The sequence below is a fragment of the Petaurus breviceps genome, unplaced genomic scaffold (genome assembly GCF_028583685.1).
Source record: "Petaurus breviceps papuanus isolate PSGF00001 unplaced genomic scaffold, PetGlider_PUasm1.0 79, whole genome shotgun sequence".
Lineage (NCBI taxonomy): Eukaryota > Metazoa > Chordata > Mammalia > Diprotodontia > Petauridae > Petaurus > Petaurus breviceps.
The window spans coordinates 110,852-117,293 of record NW_027186523.1 but is presented as its reverse complement, the minus strand read 5'-3'; the positions used below and the strand labels follow the sequence as shown (position 1 = coordinate 117,293).

Sequence of the window (6,442 nt, the reverse complement as noted above, 5' to 3'; positions counted from 1 at the left end):
CAGCTCCTAGGATCATAGGATCACTAGAACATCGACACAGAGATGGAATGGACCTCAAAGGTTAACTATGGGCAACCCTCTTATTCTACAAGTAATGAAACTGAGACCCAGAGAAGTGCAGCAGATTGGATATATTGCAAAGTAAAATTAAGGCATGAGAAAGAGGAATACACTGGAAGAAAAGGAAAGGTAGAATGGGGCAAATTCTCTCATATAAAAGAGGCAACTGCCCCAACTTCTGCCCTCTTTGCCTCAGCTCTCTAGGTGGTAAGATGTGACTCCAGTGAGGTGTGGGGAAGGATGAGATTCTGCTCCTCTCCAGGTTATTGACAATCTTACCCAAATGGCAGTTGGTGCCAGGATTTTCAAGTAGGTAAACTTGTACTTGGGTCCCTGGAATTTCCTCGTCTCCTTGCAGTACATCATAGCTCTAGCAAGTCAGAGATCTTCTCTCACTAAGGTTTTACTGCAGCTCTTTTCATGTTCTCCACATGAAGAGACTTGCCTTATCCAATCTACTTACTATACAGATAGTAAGAAACAGATCTGGGATTTTAATTTGAGTCCTGTGAGAGGCAAGACCCTGTGATTCCAAGTTCAGCCCTATTTCTACTATGTCATACTTTGAATTTAATAAGTTATGAATAAATGTTAATTGATGGTGATGATGATGATGATGGCATTTGCAAAACAAAACTGATGATCTCTGTGGCAGGGGTTTTGGTCTTTTTGGCAGTTCTCTCTACAGCAGTGTCCTTGTATGTACACTTACTATCAACTACCTCAGTGTATGGGGGTGAGCAAGGGGATGGTTGCCAGGAAAGGGGATGTGATAGCAATGTCTCATTTCTATTTAAAGACTCAGCTTTAATTAGACAGTGGACAGAAGGGACACAGACCAAAAGCGAGGTGCACCAAAGATTGAAGATAAGAGATGATTGAAGCAAAAGGTCAGGAAGAGTCCAGAATACCCACATTAATGAAACTAATGGTCAATTCTCTTCAATATTGTTTCATATTTTTCCTATTCCTTTCTAACATACTGAACTGAAAATCATATTGTAACTATTTGTGTGCTTCTTTTGTCCTGTTACTAACTTGAAATTTCCTTGAGGGAGGGCAGGAAATGTATTTATTCCTTTCTGTCTTATTCATCTTGTTTAATGGGAAGTATTATCTTTGTGTATCCCACAGGGATTTTAGAAGAGAGCCTTGAATGTACTGGGCCCTCAGTTTTGTTGTTGTTGTAGTATAATTGAAAATAACAACCAGAAATAGAGTCCTTTTCAAACTTGATTTTACTTTTCTAATATCATATTTGAAATGCAACATAAATACATATATGTTAACCCCTTTTTTTGGCTGAAAGGACTACGTGAATTCAGGAGTCGGTAATTCAGTTTACTGACAGTTTCTGAGGAGGAGTAGTATGAAAGATAACTAGAAAGATTAATTGGAATTAGGCCATGTAAGAGCTTTAAATTCTATCCCAAGACTTGGTATTGGTCCTATAAGCAACAGGGAGTTAATGACAAATTGTTGATTCACTAACATTGAATCATGGCCAATAACACTACAATTCATGCCTGAATGAGATTTATCTAATGCATGTATTTTCTCTTTAAGGCACATTGCAGCCTTCTTGCACTTAGGAGGGCTAGACTACTCTTGCAGGACATTTTAAACAGTGAAATCACCAACAAAAAAAAATCCCATAAAAATGTGAAAAAAACAACATGGCACTAAATACACCAAAAAAGATACTTGTTAACAGTATGAGAGCTGATACATGGAGGGAAAGCATCACCAGGTTTGACCTTGGTGGGAACATGCTCATTTGCTAACTCAAATTTTTGGCCACTCTCTGTATCTCCATGAATGGCCAATAAAGCAATGTTAGTATCAATTTGGGGATTACAAATTAATTTTAGCATGTAGGTAAATTTGCAAATACAGAAACAATTATTAATCTGGATTGACTATGTTTATATGTGTATATGTATGTATTCTTTGCATAGTTCTGATCATTCATGTGAAGGTTCTGAAGCTCTTTCCAGCCATGAGGTGACCCACTACTAAGATAACAGAGCATTTTCAAAAACATGGTAAATTCTAAGTGGTCCATTGGTTGTCCCACCACCCCGTTATAGCAGCAGGGTGATAGAGTATTTCATCTGTTAAAAGAAAAGACTGCTTCCATCTCCTGCCTTCTTTGCCTCAGCTTTTTAGGTGGTAAGATGTGACTCCAGTGAGGTGTGGGGAAGGACTAGATTCTGCTCCTCTCCAGGGTATTGACAATCTTGCCCACATGGCAGTTTGTGCCAGGATTTTCAAGTAGGTAAATTTGTACTTGGGTCCTTGGAAGTTCCCTGCCTCCATGCAGTACATCATAGCTCTAGCAAGTCAGAGACATTCTCTAACTAAGGCTTTACCACAGCTCTTTTCATGTTCTCCATGTGAAGAGACTTGCCTTAAAATTGAGTTTCCTGCATCCTTATCACAACCTCCAAATCCAGATATAGGAACCCAAATGGTGTATTCTTTCTCTTGCATAGCCTTTATCCAAGAACCTCAACTTCTTCTCATTTTTCTTTGTTTCAGAACTTGGGTGAAAGTATTAAAATTCTCCAAGGTCTTCTGAATTTTGGGCTAGTTAATAACTTCACCCAAGGGCTATTACTTATTATGTTATTGTTGCCCAGTAGAGGTCACTGTGACTGGCTCAGGATATAACCTTATCTTGAAGTCTCTCCCTTTCTCTTTACAAGAGTTGGAGAAAACCCCAAAGGCCCCTGGTGCAAAGCAAACAGCTCTGTGATAAAGTGATTAGCTGGTGAGAGTTTACATATAGGGCAGAGATTCTTAACCTGGTGTCTATGAACTTGGAACTTTTTGATAACTGTATTTCAATATAATTGGCTTCCTTTTTATCCTTTATATTTTATTTTCTTCATTTTGAAACATTATTCTAAGAAGGGGTATAGGAAATGAGAGGACAAAATGGCAGAGGGACTCACTTGGGCTCTCCTTCAAACCCTTCCAAAGACTTGTAAATAATGCCCTAAAACAAATCCTGGAGTGGTAGAACCCACAAAAGGATGGGGTGAAACAATTTTCCAGCCCAAGACAACTGAAAAGTTTGTCAGGAAAAGTATGTCACACTTGTAACTCACAAGGACTTTCTCATTATTAGGGCAGTTAGAAGGAGTATGTATAGACAGAGGGCACAGGTGTGAGTTGAATATGATGGGATGATATATTTAAAAATACAATTAAGGGGTGATAAAGAGGGATGCGCTGGGAGAAAGGGAAAGGTAGAATGGGGCAAATTATCTTACATAAAAGAGGCAAGAAAGAGATATTACATTGGAGGGAGAAATGGGTGAGGTATGAAGAATCCTTGAACCTTACTCTCATCAGAATTGACTTAAAGATGCATGCAATTGGGTATAGAAATCTATCAGCCTACAGGAAAGTGGGAGAGGAAAGGGAAAAGAAGGGGGGAATGCTAATAGAAGGGAGGGTGGATTGGGGGAGACAATAGTCAGAAGCAAAACATTTTTGAGGAGGGACAGGGTGAAAAGAGAAAGAGAATGGAAAAGAGGAATATAGGATGGCAAGATATACAGTTAGCAATTATAACTGAAAAAATTTTGATGCAAGTTGCTCTGAAAAAGGCCTCTTTCTCAAAAATATAAACGGGTCAAATGTATAAAAATAAGAGTCATTCCCTAACTGACAAATGATAAAAAAAAATGAAATTAATTTTCATATGAAGTAATCAAAGCTATCTATAGCCATATGAAAAAATATACTAACTTGGGGCAGCTAGGTGGCGCAGTGAATAGAGTACCAGCACTGGAGTCAGAAGGACCTGAGTTCAAATTTGACCTCAGACACTTAACACGAAAACTAGCCATGTGACCTTGGGCAAGTCACTCAACCCCAATTGCCCTCCAAAAAGCAAAAAAAAAAAAAAAAAATATATATATATATATATATATATATATATATATATACTAATTCACTATTGATTGGACAAATGCAAATTAGAACAACATTGAGGTACTACCTCACACCTATTAGATTGGCAAATTAGGACAGAAAAAGGAGAACGATAAATATTAGTGGAGACATGGAAAAATTGAGACACTAATGCATTTTTGGTGGAGTATGAATTGATCCAACCATTATGTGGGGCATTTTGGAACTATGCCCAAATATTTATAGCAGCTCTTTTCCAGTGGCAAAGAATTGGAAATTGAGGGGATGCCCATCAGTTGAAGAATGGCTGAATAATTTGTGATATGTGATTGTGATAGAATACTATTGTGATATGGGAAATGATGAGCTAGATGCTCTCAGAAAACCTGGAGAGACTTATATGAACTGATGCAAAGTGAAATGAGTAGAACCAGAACATTGTACGCAGTAACAGTAGTATTGTAAGATAATTAATTGTAAATAACTTAGCAATTCTCAGCAATACAATGATCCAAGACAACTCTGAAGGACTTATCTTGAAAAATGTTATCCATCCCTAGAGAAAGAACTAATGGAATCTGCATACAGATCAAAGCATGCTTTTTTTCTTGGGTTTTTGTTTTGGTCTATATTTTCTCTTACAACTTGACCAATATGGAAATATGGTTTGCATTATTACATTTGTATAACCTATATCAAATTCCTTATCTTCTAAATTAGTGGGGTGGGAGGAAGAGAATTAGGAGCTCAGTTTAAAAAATGAATGTTGAAAATTGTTTTTACATGTAATTGGGGAAAAATAAAATAATTTTTTTTAAAGAAAGGATCTATAGACTTCACTAGACATATCCAAAGGGTTTATGGCATAAACAAGATTCTCTCTCCCTCTCTCTCTTTCTTTCTCTTTCTCTCTCTCTTTGTCTCTCTCTGTCTCTCTGTCTCTTTCTCTGTCTCTGTCTCTGTCTCTATCTCTCTCCCTCTTCCTCTCTCTCTTTCTCTTTGTCTCTATGTCTGGTTGTCTCTGTCTGTCTGTCTGTCTCTCTCATACTTCCTTTTGATGGCCAAAGTGAAGATGATCTCCCAGTCAGTTGAATTTAGCCTACTCAATTATTTATGGGATTTCCCTTCCCAATTTTGCACTCTCTAAAGCATAACACAAACTTAGTTAAGAGTTATCTTGAATTTATCTAAGAAAGTAAAAATGTGAACTATCAATAATGAAAACTTTTAAATAGCAAAGAACCCATTAGTCAGGGGTGTGCTGGCACACACACAAAAAGCATGCTGGATATACTTTGAAGTTTAATCTACATCATTAGCATTTTCTCCATCACTGTCTTTTAAATTTAATATTTTATTTCCCCCTTTCCTAAATTCTAGAGCCCCTAGGTCAAGTGGAAAAAAAATCATAAGCAGCCAAAAAGAAACAATTCAAATACCATGGAGCCACAGGATAACACAGGATTTAGCAACTTCAACATTAAAGGGTCAGTGGACTTGGAATATGATATTTTGGAGAGCAAAAGAGCTAGTATTACAACCAAGAATCACCTACACAGCAAAACTGAATATGATCATTCAGGGGGAAATGAATACTCAATGAAATAGAGGTTATGTATGTACAATCTTATAAAACCTATTTTCATGCAATTGAATTGGATGTAAGTGAGGGAGGGCTGTGCAGTCACCAGCCTCACTTTTTCCTCCAGAGTCATCCAGGTTCAGTGGCCAGATAAGGATCAGTACAACTGGAAATGGCCCAAGATGCAGTGGGGGACCTTGACCTTTTCAAGCTAAGGTCTTTAACAGGTCTCAGTTTGACTGAAGCAGTGCTCATTCAGTGATTAAGGCTTAAGAAAAATGTGGCAAAAAATGACCTCTTCAAAAAAAAAAAACAAAACACCAAAACCCAAAACAAACTACTAGATCTGGGAGGGGAAGACCTTTAGAGTTTCTGGCCAAAACAGAAACAACTGTTATTTACATTCATTCTGCGTCAACCAGGGCCCAAACAGTTAACAAGTAGGACTTGGTCTGGGTCCAGAATGACTGGGGATTAGGGCTGGTTTTTAGGAGAAAAAAATCAAAACAACAACAACAGTTTCAGAAATTAAAATTTATATTCCCTTTGGCCAGAGCACAGGCAGGTAAGGGTGTGATTGATACCCTATGTGGAGAGAGAAGAAGAAAGAAAGAGAAGAAAGAAGGAGAAGAAAGAAAGACAGATGGAGAAAGAAAGATGGAGGAAGGAAGGAAGAAGGAAAGAAAAAGAAAGAAAGAAAGATTTGTAATTGGATTTGAGGGAGAACTGTGCTAGCCTCACTTTCTCCTCTGGTGCTACCTGGGTCCAATGGCTAGAGGTGGTCACAAAGGACAAACAACAGTCTCTGTGAGTGAAGAACTTTCAGTTGGGCAACACCTTTTCTTCCTTCCTTCCTTCCTTCCTTCCTTCCTTCCT

The 6,442-nt window shown here is 37.9% G+C and overlaps 1 protein-coding gene across 1 annotated transcript in view; it reads left to right on the top strand.

The window, feature by feature from the left end:
• Positions 1-928: 928 nt before the first annotated feature.
• Positions 929-6,442, top strand: part of LOC138175774 (L-lactate dehydrogenase B chain) — a 42,633-nt gene continuing 37,119 nt past the window's right edge. The window contains exon 1 of the mRNA XM_069106232.1: positions 929-950. The gene's annotated coding sequence lies outside the window, so the exon portion shown is untranslated. The remainder of the gene's footprint in view (positions 951-6,442) is intronic.